The sequence below is a fragment of the Osmia bicornis genome, unplaced genomic scaffold (genome assembly GCF_907164935.1).
Source record: "Osmia bicornis bicornis unplaced genomic scaffold, iOsmBic2.1, whole genome shotgun sequence".
Lineage (NCBI taxonomy): Eukaryota > Metazoa > Arthropoda > Insecta > Hymenoptera > Megachilidae > Osmia > Osmia bicornis.
In genome coordinates, this window is record NW_025791333.1 from 1,548 (window position 1) to 18,708 (window position 17,161).

The 17,161-nt window shown below is 42.2% G+C and overlaps 2 long non-coding RNA genes across 2 annotated transcripts; both read left to right on the forward strand.

The window, feature by feature from the left end:
- The first annotated feature begins 10,627 nt into the window (after positions 1–10,627).
- On the forward strand, positions 10,628–11,390 carry LOC123989044. The gene is made up of 3 exons (XR_006830412.1): positions 10,628–10,798; positions 11,011–11,111; positions 11,278–11,390. It is a non-coding gene; the product is annotated as an uncharacterized LOC123989044 (long non-coding RNA).
- Positions 11,391–13,122: 1,732 nt separating this feature from the next.
- On the forward strand, positions 13,123–13,945 carry LOC123989043. Its single transcript, XR_006830411.1, has 4 exons — positions 13,123–13,262; positions 13,323–13,398; positions 13,483–13,679; positions 13,911–13,945. It is a non-coding gene; the product is annotated as an uncharacterized LOC123989043 (long non-coding RNA).
- Positions 13,946–17,161: the final 3,216 nt, after the last annotated feature.

Consider the following 17,161-nt stretch of genomic DNA (forward strand, 5'->3'; position numbering starts at 1 on the left):
AAGTTCTTGAGATTAAACTATAATCAACAGTGAACATAGTTTATTTGTTTTATTTTCGCGCCTTGCGAGCGGAGCGCCTTCGCGCTCCACGAATCACCTTACCTGCGCCCAATTCCCCAGAAATCCCTATACACCGTGAACGGACACGCAACATATTTGGTGACAGCGGTGGGATATTTCAAAAAGGGATAGTTCAAAAGTGGGGATAAACATTTAAAAGGTGACAATTTTAAGGTGATAGTTCGGAGAAACAATTTAAAACAGTGAAATAACTGAATAGTTAAATAAAGTGATTGTGACAAACGTATGTACACTTAAATTACTTTATTAGCTCGCGGGTGTGTATTAAACAGTCAATTAAAAATTCTACAAACTATTTTATTGAACTGTTACATATTAAATAAGTGGACAAAGTTAAGTGCAACTTCTCCCTCTTGGGTTTTGGCACGGTTTCCCCAGGAGCGAAGGGTAAATACCGGAGACAGGTGATTTCGGCTGCCGTGCAAGCCATCCACCGAAATCACACGCACCTCATCCACGTCATCATTGAAATCATTCCTGGAGCATAAGAGAGGACGAAATAAAATCCAGAGACCTGAGCGGACTGCTCACGGAGCTGAGGCCTACCTGAAGCAGCTGATTGCGGACGGATCCTACTGGGGTACCTGTTGCTGAATTGGGGACCATCGAGCCGGAGTACTAAGGAATCTTCCCATAAACCGAGGTCAACCTAATCAACGGGTCGCCGACGGATAGGACCGTACACCTGCAAAGAGAAGGTTTAATTTAGCAAAAACTTTAAAGTGACTTTTTGCGGAATACTAATTGATTCGTCGCAACAAACTGTAAGTCTAAATTATAACCGATTACATTATAGAATATTAGTTATAATCGGTATATTTGAATCGACAAAATGCCGCCGTTAGCAAAGAAGTTAGTAAAAGCCAGAAGGAGGAAGAGTCGCAAAAATAGTCTGCGTGGTGTTAATGTTATGTATATAGAGGATGTTAAGGGAGAATCTCCTAGCATAGGGTCTTCTTTTTCCTTGCACAATACTGAAACACAGTTGCAGAAGTCACTTCCTGTTCCCGAACAGACTATCATACAGAGCTGGGGTGCGACAGGTGATATATCAAATCTTGCCAGTAGCACGGTGAATAATACGCCAGTTTCATTTGGGGCAACAACTTCCAACGCGTTTCCCTCTTCTTCACGCGGTGTCGACAATCAATTAAATATTTCCGATGCAGTACCTGTCCAACCTTTATTACAACCTTCGGGTAAAGATATACCCGAAAATCCAGTAATGACGCTACCTGAGTCTTCTGTTTCGTCGCGTGCTCCATATGATTTATTAAGTAAATTCGTACCTCAGTTTGATGGTAAATCATCTTCAGTGAACCACTTCATTGCACAGTGTCGACTCGCTGATTCTTTAGTCAAGCTGGGTGATAAAGTCTATTTGCTCGCGTTGATCCAAAGTCGGATGCAGCATCACGTTTATAGAAGTATAGTAGGTAAGGCAAGTCCTAAAACTGTAGAGGAGTTGATCAGTTTAATTAAATCCGCTTATGCTAGGACTTTCAATTTAACCGATATATTAAATGAAATAAAAACTGTACGTCGTAATGAGCGGGAAACGATAGAGGAATTTGGATTTAGGGTAAACGGAATTCTAGATCACGGGTTACAGGCAGCTAGAGAGAGTTATGATTTGGAAAAATTTTTAGGAATTCAAACTTTACTCTCGGAGAGTGCGGTACACGGTTTTCTGAAGGGATTGCGGAATGATATAATTGCGGGTATCGTTTCTAGGGATCGTCTAAGTGACGTTGTAGCTGCTGCAAAATTAGCAGCGGAAATTGAGGCTCAGATGGACACTCCGCGAACATCTCGGAATCCTAAACCGCTTGATAGTAATCCTAAGGTTTTGACGGCAGAAGTGCGCGGAAATAGATGTTATAATTGTGGAAAAACGGGTCATCTTTCCAGGCAATGTTATGCGCGAAGGGATTATCAACGCGGGGGGCCAAGTCGCGACGCTTCTAGGTGCCGAAGGTGTGGGAAACTAGGCCATACGGATTTCCAATGCCGGAGGGGAAATATAAATCGTGGTCACGAAAATATAAATTTAGAACGGGAAAATACTGACCATGGTTGGAGGAAACCGCGATCGCCAATTCCTTCAACTTCTAGGCAACCGGAAAATCCTTTAAACTCAAGGGGGGTTTCGTCGACGGGCGCAGCACGAAGGGAACCCCTTATCTCTCGCGCCGGATCCACCGCGTCTGCCGCGAAACCAGTTTAAATCAGATCAGACAATCACCATATATTCCTTTAGAACACAAACATTTTCGGAATGGTCTCGCTAAATTCCTCGTAGATACTGGCTCTCAACTTAACCTAATTAAACGAAGGGAATTAAATCCTGATTTGTCGATTGACGAAAATTTAGTTTACCATCTTACCGGCATTAGTGCAGGTATAGTCCAGACATGGGGTGAGGTAGTTATTAATGTGCATGGCATCCCTGTACATTTTCAAGTGGTGGAAGATAACTTTCCTGTTAGGGAGGCCGGAATTTTAGGAATGTCATTTTTGGAAAAACAAGGGGCTACTCTGAGGTTTGGAGAGAATTTTCCATGCCTTGTGGAATTTGGTGATGGAAATTTGCGCACTCCTATTTTCTCGTCGTATGAGTTGCCTCCTCGGAACAAAGTTTTGATTTCTGTCCCAACGAAGGGTGATATTAAATCGGGTTACGTTAGGAGGATTGATGCTGGTCCTGGTATATTTTTGGGAGAAGTATTGGTTAATCAACAAAACGGCTCAGTCAAATTATTTGTTATTAATACTACATCGGATTACGTTACGCTTACAACACCGCAGATTGAATTGGAAGATTTTGAACTGAAACCCCCTGCATCGCGTTCTTCTCGAACAGGAAATCCGAACGCAAATAGATCAGCAGATCAGGCACAAAGATTTAGTGCACTACTTAACTCCTTGGATCTGAGTCACCTTCAAGAAAGGGAAAAGGCCAGTATCCTGGAAATTATACATGAGTTTTCGTATCAGTTCCATCTTCCTTCAGATAAACTGAAGGCAGCTAATGTTCCCTCTCACAAAATTACCACAACCGACGAAATACCCATACATACCAAACAGTATAGGTACCCTCCGATCCATAGAAATGAAATAGAGACTCAGGTGGAATCCTTGCTTAAGGACAAAATTATCCAGCCGTCGGTATCTCCTTACAATTCACCTGTATGGGTAGTCCCGAAAAAACCTGGTTCATCTGGAAAACCACGATGGAAGATGGTCATCGATTATCGGAAGTTGAATGAAAAAACTGTGGCTGATGCGTACCCTCTTCCAAATATTACCGAAATTTTGGATCAGTTAGGAGGGGCGAAATATTTCAGTACTCTCGATTTAGCTTCTGGTTTCCACCAGATTCCTGTAGATTCTTCATCGAAGTCTAAAACGGCTTTTTCTACTCCTCATGGGCATTATGAGTTCAACAGGATGCCCTTTGGCCTTAAGAATGCTCCAGCTACTTTTCAAAGGGTTTGTAGCGTCGAAACCTCTCCAACATGGAGAAGTCCCGTATTTCAGGTTTCGATAAGGATTGTGATAGGTTTATAAATAAATTAAATAATAATTGAGCCAAAAATGTTATTGTTTATTGGCTCTCAAAAAAACGAAGGGGAAAAGCCATACGGCATAAAAACCCCTGATTCTTAAAATATATTTAAGAATGAAATAAATTGAAACGAGGTGCGAGCGATCGCATGTAATATAATTTTACGTTAACTTTAAATCTTATTATTTATATATAAGCCATTGCTTGCCGGCTCATCGGTACGATCATGTGTTTTCTATTGTGTAATTTGTCTTGTGTAATGCCATGCTTGTCGGCTAATAAATATGATTCGGCGTTAACCAATCATAACGAATTAGAGTGATTACCTGGGTAACCACTCTACCGCGTCGTCGTCACGACCACGGGTGTCTTTTTGTGTACTTGTAATTTGTGTAATCAGGGTGGTTACGTGATGTAACCAACCCTACGAGTCGTCGGTGTGATCGCAATTATCACATCCGAACGACATCCGTATAACTCTACGAGTCGTCAGCTGACCGCAGTTGTCACGTCTGACGACATCTAATATTCAAAATTCAAAGAAATTCGGCTCTTGCACTCGCGAACTAACTCTGTCACGACCGCGATCCGAACCGTTCGAAGTCTTCTAGTCGACTAAAAAGCAAGCAAAAAATATACCCGGAACTATCCTGAAAACTCTAGCATCAGAGGGGTAGCATTTGAAAACGTCCTTTCTTTCTTTCTTCGTTTCTACCGATGACGCATGAGGGACAGCGGTCCCGTTAGGTCATTTATGAGTTACACGTGAATTCGTAGAACCGAACCGGGCGAAAACCGATAGACAAAGGCCTTGCCTTGACTCGTCCTTCGAGTCAAAGGGCTATTCCCGGCGACGAACGCGCTGGGCCTCTTGGTATCATAAACCTCCCCTGATGGACAAAGGTTCTCAACCGTGTCCGAACAGGGTTATGGATTTGATACTATCCGGGTTGCAGGGAATCGAGCTTCTGGTTTATATGGATGACATTGTCATTTATGCAGCCTCCATTGAAGAGCATGGGCGTAAGTTGAGAACCCTTTTAGCTCGGTTACAAATCGCTGGATTAACCCTTCAGCCTGAAAAATATCGTTTTTTACAAAAGGAAATAATATATTTAGGGCATGTAATCACGAGCGAGGGTGTAAAACCGGATCCCGGGAAAATTCAGGCAGTAAAACAGTTTCCCATACCCAAGACAAGAAAGAATATTAAACAGTTCCTGGGTCTTGTAGGCTATTATAGGCGGTTCATTCCCAACATGGCTCGGATTGCCAAACCCTTGACTAGGCTTTTGAAAAGGGATGTACCTTTTTGTTGGACAGCTGACGTGCAAACTTCCTTCGAAACCTTAAGAGATATCATCTGTGCTGAACCTCTATTACAGTTCCCGAATTTTTCGCAGTCATTCCTCGTTACTACGGATGCTTCTAATTATGCCATTGGCGCCATTCTTAGTCAGGGACCAGTGGGAAAAGATCTCCCAGTCGCGTATGCCTCCAGATCACTAAATGACGCAGAAATTAATTACTCAACGATTGAAAAGGAATTGTTGGCGGTTCTTTTTGGTATAGAACATTTCCGACCCTACCTTTATGGCCGACAATTTACATTGCTCACGGACCATAGACCCTTGGTATAGTTACACAATGTCAAGGATCCAACATCTAAAATCATGAGGTGGCGGATTAGGTTGAATGAATATGATTATACTGTGGTATACAAACCTGGAAAGGTTAACGCCAACGCCGACGCACTTTCACGAAACCCCGTAGACACCTGCATGAATCCTGTTCCTCAACAAAAAACCGTACGGTCTGATGTTGATTTTAATTCGAATTCACAACGATTGGAAGGGGTGCTCACTTGTACGGGTAAGGTGCCACCTGCAGATACTGAAACAGATAGAGTAGATGAAACGTTATTTATTGGAAATGAAATTCTTGTGGCCTCTGCTTTCTTGGCGCGCGGGAACACAGCGATCGACTTTAATGAGACTACGAATAAAGTTAATGATAGTACGAACTTACGAGTATTGCCCTTGTTGGCTGGGAATTCAACGGATGAATTTAGTAAAGGATTGTCCCACTCGAGTACCTCCATGCTCGAGGTGCAACTTGTCGCGGCTTGTAGGGGTACGTTAACCCCATGTTGTGATGTTCCACGCTTGCCCCCGGGTAACGTAGCTCCGGGAGGTCAAGTGAGTGAAGCCGGCGCCATCCCGATTAATAGATCCGGATGGTCGCACGATGAGTCCACTACAAAAACGGCTTCGCCGGGTGGACGAAAAGCGAGAGTACTTCCTGGAGGGGAAGATGAATGTAAGGAATTGTCGCCTGGGATAAGAAGCCCAGGTGATAGAATGGGAACGCCATTGTGTCCAGCGCGTCATGGTTCACGCTCGTTGGGATGGACTAGTATGTCTTTGCACGTTTCCCAACGTTCGGTGAGCCTGGATACGTGCTTGTATGGCTTTGAATGTGAAACAACACCGATACGGCCGATACAGCCGGGTGGGAATGAATGTGTTAGGAACTGCACTGGCGAGAGGATCAGGCAGGTAGAGGACAAGATTGCACAAGGAAATCCTGGGGAAAAGGCAACTTTAAAAATAGTTTCTATACGTAAAAGTATAATCATGGTTAGTAATGAAAATGATGAAAATACAGATAACAGTCAGGGTAGAGTTTTAATTAATAATGCAGATGATACAGTAAACAGACCTGCGGTACATCCTTCTTCCTTACCCACTATTCTCGATGTAAAAGACAACTTATTCATGAGACAAGACAATCTCGTTCATTTTATTCCTTTAAATTGTATTGATACATCTCAAACCACTGTGGGTTTGTTAAACCGAATTGGATTCTCGGTAGGGGAAGTACAACAATATCAATTTGAAATCGGCAATGCCATGGCTTTTCCGCATGATAAACATTCCGTCTTCTTTTTATTTTATAAGAATGAACATCAAAATGAGTTTAATCTCGATTACGTCGAAGCCTCGTTAAAATCACTCAAACCTCTTTTAGACACCTTGGACACGAAAACGTTTAGTATCTTGATAGATCCGGACAGATTCAACCCTACGGAGCGGGGTAATATAATAAATTTAATCAAACAGATTTTCGATAGTTCTGAATATATCATTACCTTGTGCACTGGAGAAATTGTAGTTCCACCGGAATCGAGTCGTCTTCAAATCATTCAGGAGCACCATGAATCTGCAATTGGAGGTCATAGGGGTATTTTTAAATTGCACCAACTTATTCGCGAACGGTTTTATTGGCCGGGTATGGCAAAGGAGATTACAGAATTCGTTCGCACTTGCCCTATTTGTCAGAAGAATAAAAATTACATAGCTGCAATCAAACAACCAATGCAAATCACCGATACACCCCGTCAAGCCTTTGAGAAAATACAAATGGATATAGTTGGACCTCTACCCGTAACTAATAAAGGAAATCAGTATTTACTCACTTTGCAGGATAATTTGACTAAATATTCTGATGCGATTCCATTAAGAACCATAGATACAGTAACCGTTGCTCATGCTCTTGCTGAACAGTTTATCAGTAGATTTGGATGTCCACGGGTTATCCATACTGATCAAGGGAGGAACTTCATTAGCCAGGTAATGAAGAATTTCTGCAGGATTTTCAAAATACAGCGAATAACATCCACGGCTTTCGTAGTGCCATCGTAGAGCACATCGTAGTTTTATTAATTATCTCAAACACTATTGCACAAAAACGGATTGGGATGATTGGATACGCTTTTGCATTTTTTCATATAATACTTCTGTACACGAGGGCACTGGGTTTACCCCTCACGAATTGGTTTTTGGTGTTAAAGCCAACATACCTTCTGAATTTGCCAAGGGACAAACGCCTCGAACTTTTGCACAGCATTTTGATGAGCTTTTCAATAAAATCACCACCACACAGACTATGGCTGCGCGAAATCTAGAGAAAGCAAAACAGAGAAGTAAGGGTTACTACGATAAGAAATTAAACCCATGTAAATTTAAAGTAGGCGATATGGTATATCTACTCAAGGAGCCTAGAACTTCTAAATTTGATTGCGACTGGCTGGGTCCTTATAAAATGAGCCGAATGTTTGGCGACTTAACAGCGGAATTGGAATTAAAAGAGAATAAATGTAAAATAGTACATACCAACAAACTAAAATTGGCGTGTATACGTCTAGATGATATTACCGAAGACTGAATTAGATCGTTGTTGCCTTGTAAACTTGCGATTATACTCTATTAATATTATGGCTTATGAATACACCAGAGACGATTGATAATAGATGGGAGAATTATTATTTGTTGTATGTTTACATATACGGATTATGCCGGGTGCGAAATTACGAACTATTGAATGGACTATTGAAGTTGTACGACGCGTGACTTTGGAATGAATTAGTTGATACAGACTTACTTTCACGTTATTAAGGAGCAATGTTTTGAATGAAAAAGCTGTTTTATGTAAACACCTTTTTGTATAAGGGGGAAGGTGTAACGTGAAACGTATCACATGAATATGTTTAGAATGGTATGGCGACACTGCCATGGGAATATTTATCGATAGTCTGTAGTATCGATATGTCTCGAGTATAAATCGAGGACCTTTTGTATCGATGGTTATAAATCAAGAGCGAAATTCAAACACCATCTGCGCGAATGTACACTTATATAAATAGATAAGGCCCAAATTGTAAACCCCTCGACATGGGTGATCGAGCTGAGAGAAGGCCGGAAATCCAGAGAATGGGATAGTTTTACTTCTAAAAATCCTGAAAGGCTAATTTATGATAGACCATAGCAAATTCGTTGTTTTCGACCAAGTCACGAAGGTCCTTAAAGGATACGAAGTCTTTTCCGATATCCTGTCTTTTCATGCACTCTAAGAGGGTCGTAAATTTCCTCAAGAGTTGCCTTTGGCAAGTACAAGGTCTTGTCTTTTCCTATTTTCTCTGGGTCCCACGCTTTCTCGTAGCACATGTGCGCTGCAACGTTCTAGCGTCTTGGCGGAGCGCCTCCACTTCCACGCGCCTGAGGGTGGACCACAGCCAGGAGAAGGGGCCCACGCGAGACGGGGTGGACTCCTCCACCATTGAACGAGGGATGATCCTGAGGGAGGATCCAGGATCCACGAAGGAAGGGGCATCGACGGACAGCGCGCGAAGATCTCCTCCGCCAAGCGTTGAACGTTCAGAATGATTTTGTCAACCAAATTAGACGGATCTTTTCTCACGAGTAATTATAACGCATCCTGAAATCAGAGTCTTCAAGTCTGTTTCAAATAAAGAGTTCAAGTTAAAATCGTAAACAACAGTGAACGATAGATTATTTTGTTTTATTCTCGCGCCTTGCGAGCGGAGCGCCTCCGCGCTCCACGAATCACCTTACCTGCGCCTAATTCCCCAGAAATCCCTATACACCGTGAACGGACACGCAACATATTTGGTGACAGCGGTGGGATAATTCAAAAGGGGATAGTTTAAAAGTGGGGATAAACATTTAAAAGGTGATAAACATTCAAAAGGTGACAATTTAAAAGGTGATAACCAGGAGAAAACAGTTTAAACAGTGAAGTAACTGAATAGTTAAATAAAGTGATTGTGATAAACTTATGTACACTTAAATTACTTTATCAGCTCGCGGGTGTGAATTAAACAATTAATCAAATACTTTATAAATTATTTTATTGAACATTATAATAAGTGGACAAAGTTTAGTGCAACTTCTCCCTCTTGGGTTTTGGCACGGTTTCCCCAGGAGCGAAGGGTAAATACCGGAGACAGGTGATTTCGGCTGCCGTGCAAGCCATCCACCGAAATCACGCGCACCTCGTCCACGATACCATTGTTGCGTGTCCGTTCACGGTGTATAGGGATTTCTGGGGAATTGGGCGCAGGTAAGGTGATTCGTGGAGCGCGAAGGCGCTCCGCTCGCAAGGCGCGAAAATAAAACAAATAAACTATGTTCACTGTTGATTATAGTTTAATCTCAAGAACTTAATCAAGCTGTTTCAATCAAGTATGATATTGATTTTCGGCGTGAGAACAACGTTGCAGAGTCAAGCGACAAAATCATTCTGATCGTTCTACGCTTAGCGGAGGAGATCTTCGCGCGTCGTCGGTCGATTCCCCTTCCTTGATGGATCCTGGATCCTCCCTCAGAATCATCCCTCGTCCAATGGTGGAGGAGTCCACCCCGTCTCGCGTGGGCCCCTTCTCCTGGCTGTGGTCCACCCTCAGGCGCGTGGAAGTGGAGGCGCTCCGCCAAGACACTAGAACGTTGCAGCGCACATGTGCTACGAGAAAGCGTGGGACCCAGAGAAAATAGGAAAAGACAAGACCTTGTACTTGCCAAAGGCAACTCTTGAGGAAATTTACGACCCTCTTAGAGTGCATGAAAAGACAGGATATCGAAAAGACTTCGTTACTTTTAAGGACCGTTCGTGACTTGGTCGAAAACAACGAATTAGCTATGGTCTATCATAAATTTGTCTTTTAGGAATTTACTAAGTGAAACTATTCCATTCTCTGGATTTCCGGCCTTCTCTCAGCTCGATCACCCATGTCGAGGGGTTTACAACTTTAGGCTTTGTTTATTTTATAATACGAGCGTACACGCAGATGGTTTAAACTCCGCTCTTAATTTATAGCCATCGATACAAAAGATCCTCGAAGAACATTCGAGACATATCGATACAATAGTCTATTCGATAAATATTCCCATGTCAATGTCGCCATACCATTCTAGACATATTCACGTGATAAACGTTTCACGTTACACCTTCCCCCTTATACAAAAAGGTGTTTACATAAAACAGCTTTTTCATTCAAAACATTGTTCCTTAATAACGTGAAAGTAGGTCTGTATCAACTAATTCATTCCAAAGTCACGCGTCGTACAACTTCAATAGTCCATTCAATAGTTCGTAATTTCGCACCCAGCATACTCCGTATATGTAAACATACAACAAATAATAATTCTCCCATCTATTATCAATCGTCTCTGGTGTATTCATAAGCCATAATATTAATAGAGTATAATCGCAAGTTTACAAGGCAACAACGATCTAATTCAGTCTTCGGTAATATCATCTAGCCGTATACACGCCAATTTTAGTTTGTTGGTATGTACTATTTTACATTTATTCTCTTTTAATTCCAATTCCGCTGTTAAGTCGCCAAACATTCGGCTTATTTTATAAGGACCCAGCCAGTCGCAATCAAATTTAGAAGTTCTAGGCTCCTTGAGTAGATATACCATATCGCCTACTTTAAATTTACATGGGTTTAATTTCTTATCGTAGTAACCCTTACTTCTCTGTTTTGCTTTCTCTAGATTTCGCGCAGCCATAGTCTGTGTGGTGGTGATTTTATTGAAAAGCTCATCAAAATGCTGTGCAAAAGTTCGAGGCGTTTGTCCCTTGGCAAATTCAGAAGGTATGTTGGCTTTAACACTAAAAACCAATTCGTGAGGGGTAAACCCAGTGCCCTCGTGTACAGAAGTATTATATGAAAAAATGCAAAAGCGTATCCAATCATCCCAATCCGTTTTTGTGCAATAGTGTTTGAGATAATTAATAAAACTACGATGTGCTCTTTCAAGAGAACCCAACGACTGAGGATGAAAAGCCGTGGATGTTATTCGCTGTATTTTGAAAATCCTGCAGAAATTCTTCATTACCTGGCTAATGAAGTTCCTCCCTTGATCAGTATGGATAACCCATGGACATCCAAATCTACTGATAAACTGTTCAGCAAGAGCATGAGCAACGGTTACTGTATCTATGGTTCTTAATGGAATCGCATCAGAATATTTAGTCAAATTATCCTGCAAAGTGAGTAAATACTGATTTCCTTTATTAGTTACGGGTAGAGGTCCAACTATATCCATTTGTATTTTCTCAAAGGCTTGACGGGGTGTATCGGTGATTTGCATTGGTTGTTTGATTGCAGCTATGTAATTTTTATTCTTCTGACAAATAGGGCAAGTGCGAACGAATTCTGTAATCTCCTTTGCCATACCCGGCCAATAAAACCGTTCGCGAATAAGTTGGTGCAATTTAAAAATACCCCTATGACCTCCAATTGCAGATTCATGGTGCTCCTGAATGATTTGAAGACGACTCGATTCCGGTGGAACTACAATTTCTCCAGTGCACAAGGTAATGATATATTCAGAACTATCGAAAATCTGTTTGATTAAATTTATTATATTACCCCGCTCCGTAGGGTTGAATCTGTCCGGATCTATCAAGATACTAAACGTTTTCGTGTCCAAGGTGTCTAAAAGAGGTTTGAGTGATTTTAACGAGGCTTCGACGTAATCGAGATTAAACTCATTTTGATGTTCATTCTTATAAAATAAAAAGAAGACGGAATGTTTATCATGCGGAAAAGCCATGGCATTGCCGATTTCAAATTGATATTGTTGTACTTCCCCTACCGAGAATCCAATTCGGTTTAACAAACCCACAGTGGTTTGAGATGTATCAATACAATTTAAAGGAATAAAATGAACGAGATTGTCTTGTCTCATGAATAAGTTGTCTTTTACATCGAGAATAGTGGGTAAGGAAGAAGGATGTACCGCAGGTCTGTTTACTGTATCATCTGCATTATTAATTAAAACTCTACCCTGACTGTTATCTGTATTTTCATCATTTTCATTATTAACCATGATTATACTTTTACGTATAGAAACTATTTTTAAAGTTGCCTTTTCCCCAGGATTTCCTTGTGCAATCTTGTCCTCTACCTGCCTGATCCTCTCGCCAGTGCAGTTCCTAACACATTCATTCCCACCCGGCTGTATCGGCCGTATCGGTGTTGTTTCACATTCAAAGCCATACAAGCACGTATCCAGGCTCACCGAACGTTGGGAAACGTGCAAAGACATACTAGTCCATCCCAACGAGCGTGAACCATGACGCGCTGGACACAATGGCGTTCCCATTCTATCACCTGGGCTTCTTATCCCAGGCGACAATTCTTTACATTCATCTTCCCCTCCAGGAAGTACTCTCGCTTTTCGTCCACCCGGCGAAGCCGTTTTTATAGTGGACTCATCGTGCGACCATCCGGATCTATTAATCGGGATGGCGCCGGCTTCACTCACTTGACCTCCCGGAGCTACGTTACCCGGGGGCAAGCGTGGAACATCACAACATGGGGTTAACGTACCCCTACAAGCCGCGACAAGTTGCACCTCGAGCATGGAGGTACTCGAGTGGGACAATCCTTTACTAAATTCATCCGTTGAATTCCCAGCCAACAAGGGCAATACTCGTAAGTTCGTACTATCATTAACTTTATTCGTAGTCTCATTAAAGTCGATCGCTGTGTTCCCGCGCGCCAAGAAAGCAGAGGCCACAAGAATTTCATTTCCAATAAATAACGTTTCATCTACTCTATCTGTTTCAGTATCTGCAGGTGGCACCATACCCGTACAAGTGAGCACCCCTTCCAATCGTTGTGAATTCGAATTAAAATCAACATCAGACCGTACGGTTTTTTGTTGAGGAACAGGATTCATGCAGGTGTCTACGGGGTTTCGTGAAAGTGCGTCGGCGTTGGCGTTAACCTTTCCAGGTTTGTATACCACAGTATAATCATATTCATTCAACCTAATCCGCCACCTCATGATTTTAGATGTTGGATCCTTGACATTGTGTAACCATACCAAGGGTCTATGGTCCGTGAGCAATGTAAATTGTCGGCCATAAAGGTAGGGTCGGAAATGTTCTATACCAAAAAGAACCGCCAACAATTCCTTTTCAATCGTTGAGTAATTAATTTCTGCGTCATTTAGTGATCTGGAGGCATACGCGACTGGGAGATCTTTTCCCACTGGTCCCTGACTAAGAATGGCGCCAATGGCATAATTAGAAGCATCCGTAGTAACGAGGAATGACTGCGAAAAATTCGGGAACTGTAATAGAGGTTCAGCACAGATGATATCTCTTAAGGTTTCGAAGGAAGTTTGCACGTCAGCTGTCCAACAAAAAGGTACATCCCTTTTCAAAAGCCTAGTCAAGGGTTTGGCAATCCGAGCCATGTTGGGAATGAACCGCCTATAATAGCCTACAAGACCCAGGAACTGTTTAATATTCTTTCTTGTCTTGGGTATGGGAAACTGTTTTACTGCCTGAATTTTCCCGGGATCCGGTTTTACACCCTCGCTCGTGATTACATGCCCTAAATATATTATTTCCTTTTGTAAAAAACGACATTTTTCAGGCTGAAGGGTTAATCCAGCGCTTTGTAACCGAGCTAAAAGGGTTCTCAACTTACGCCCATGCTCTTCAATGGAGGCTGCATAAATGACAATGTCATCCATATAAACCAGAAGCTCGATGCCCTGCAACCCGGATAGTATCAAATCCATAACCCTTTGAAAAGTAGCTGGAGCATTCTTAAGGCCAAAGGGCATCCTGTTGAACTCATAATGCCCATGAGGAGTAGAAAAAGCCGTTTTAGACTTCGATGAAGAATCTACAGGAATCTGGTGGAAACCAGAAGCTAAATCGAGAGTACTGAAATATTTCGCCCCTCCTAACTGATCCAAAATTTCGGTAATATTTGGAAGAGGGTACGCATCAGCCACAGTTTTTTCATTCAACTTCCGATAATCGATGACCATCTTCCATCGTGGTTTTCCAGATGAACCAGGTTTTTTCGGGACTACCCATACAGGTGAATTGTAAGGAGATACCGACGGCTGGATAATTTTGTCCTTAAGCAAGGATTCCACCTGAGTCTCTATTTCATTTCTATGGATCGGAGGGTACCTATACTGTTTGGTATGTATGGGTATTTCGTCGGTTGTGGTAATTTTGTGAGAGGGAACATTAGCTGCCTTCAGTTTATCTGAAGGAAGATGGAACTGATACGAAAACTCATGTATAATTTCCAGGATACTGGCCTTTTCCCTTTCTTGAAGGTGACTCAGATCCAAGGAGTTAAGTAGTGCACTAAATCTTTGTGCCTGATCTGCTGATCTATTTGCGTTCGGATTTCCTGTTCGAGAAGAACGCGATGCAGGGGGTTTCAGTTCAAAATCTTCCAATTCAATCTGCGGTGTTGTAAGCGTAACGTAATCCGATGTAGTATTAATAACAAATAATTTGACTGAGCCGTTTTGTTGATTAACCAATACTTCTCCCAAAAATATACCAGGACCAGCATCAATCCTCCTAACGTAACCCGATTTAATATCACCCTTCGTTGGGACAGAAATCAAAACTTTGTTCCGAGGAGGCAACTCATACGACGAGAAAATAGGAGTGCGCAAATTTCCATCACCAAATTCCACAAGGCATGGAAAATTCTCTCCAAACCTCAGAGTAGCCCCTTGTTTTTCCAAAATTGACATTCCTAAAATTCCGGCCTCCCTAACAGGAAAGTTATCTTCCACCACTTGAAAATGTACAGGGATGCCATGCACATTAATAACTACCTCACCCCATGTCTGGACTATACCTGCACTAATGCCGGTAAGATGGTAAACTAAATTTTCGTCAATCGACAAATCAGGATTTAATTCCCTTCGTTTAAATAGGTTAAGTTGAGAGCAGGTATCTACGAGGAATTTAGCGAGACCATTCCGAAAATGTTTGTGTTCTAAAGGAATATATGGTGATTGTCTGATTTGATTTAAACTGGTTTCGCGGCAGACGCGGTGGATCCGGCGCGAGAGATAAGGGGTTCCCTTCGTGCTGCGCCCGTCGACGAAACCCCCCTTGAGTTTAAAGGATTTTCCGGTTGCCTAGAAGTTGAAGGAATTGGCGATCGCGGTTTCCTCCAACCATGGTCAGTATTTTCCCGTTCTAAATTTATATTTTCGTGACCACGATTTATATTTCCCCTCCGGCATTGGAAATCCGTATGGCCTAGTTTCCCACACCTTCGGCACCTAGAAGCGTCGCGACTTGGCCCCCCGCGTTGATAATCCCTTCGCGCATAACATTGCCTGGAAAGATGACCCGTTTTTCCACAATTATAACATCTATTTCCGCGCACTTCTGCCGTCAAAACCTTAGGATTACTATCAAGCGGTTTAGGATTCCGAGATGTTCGCGGAGTGTCCATCTGAGCCTCAATTTCCGCTGCTAATTTTGCAGCAGCTACAACGTCACTTAGACGATCCCTAGAAACGATACCCGCAATTATATCATTCCGCAATCCCTTCAGAAAACCGTGTACCGCACTCTCCGAGAGTAAAGTTTGAATTCCTAAAAATTTTTCCAAATCATAACTCTCTCTAGCTGCCTGTAACCCGTGATCTAGAATTCCGTTTACCCTAAATCCAAATTCCTCTATCGTTTCCCGCTCATTACGACGTACAGTTTTTATTTCATTTAATATATCGGTTAAATTGAAAGTCCTAGCATAAGCGGATTTAATTAAACTGATCAACTCCTCTACAGTTTTAGGACTTGCCTTACCTACTATACTTCTATAAACGTGATGCTGCATCCGACTTTGGATCAACGCGAGCAAATAGACTTTATCACCCAGCTTGACTAAAGAATCAGCGAGTCGACACTGTGCAATGAAGTGGTTCACTGAAGATGATTTACCATCAAACTGAGGTACGAATTTACTTAATAAATCATATGGAGCACGCGACGAAACAGAAGACTCAGGTAGCGTCATTACTGGATTTTCGGGTATATCTTTACCCGAAGGTTGTAATAAAGGTTGGACAGGTACTGCATCGGAAATATTTAATTGATTGTCGACACCGCGTGAAGAAGAGGGAACGCGTTGGAAGTTGTTGCCCCAAATGAAACTGGCGTATTATTCACCGTGCTACTGGCAAGATTTAATATATCACCTGTCGCACCCCAGCTCTGTATGGTAGTCTGTTCGGGAACAGGAAGTGACTTCTGCAACTGTGTTTCAGTATTGTGCAAGGAAAAAGAAGACCCTATGCTAGGAGATTCTCCCTTAACATCCTCTATATACATAACATTAACACCACGCAGACTATTTTTGCGACTCTTCCTCCTTCTGGCTTTTACTAACTTCTTTGCTAACGGCGGCATTTTGTCGATTCAAATATACCGATTATAACTAATATTCTATAATGTAATCGGTTATAATTTAGACTTACAGTTTGTTGCGACGAATCAATTAGTATTCCGCAAAAAGTCACTTTAAAGTTTTTGCTAAATTAAACCTTCTCTTTGCAGGTGTACGGTCCTATCCGTCGGCGACCCGTTGAGCAGTTTGACCCCGGTTTATGAGCAGGTCCTCAGGTACTCTGGATCAATGGTCTCCAGCTCCGCAACAGGTACTCCAATAAAAATCCGTCTGCGATCAGCTGCTTCAGGTAGGCCTCAGCTCCGTAAGAAGTCCGCTCAGGTTCCTTTCTTATATCCAGATTCCAAGAATGATCCGGTGATATCGTGGACGAGGTGCGCGTGATTTCGGTGGATGGCTTGCACGGCAGCCGAAATCACCTGTCTCCGGTATTTACCCTTCGC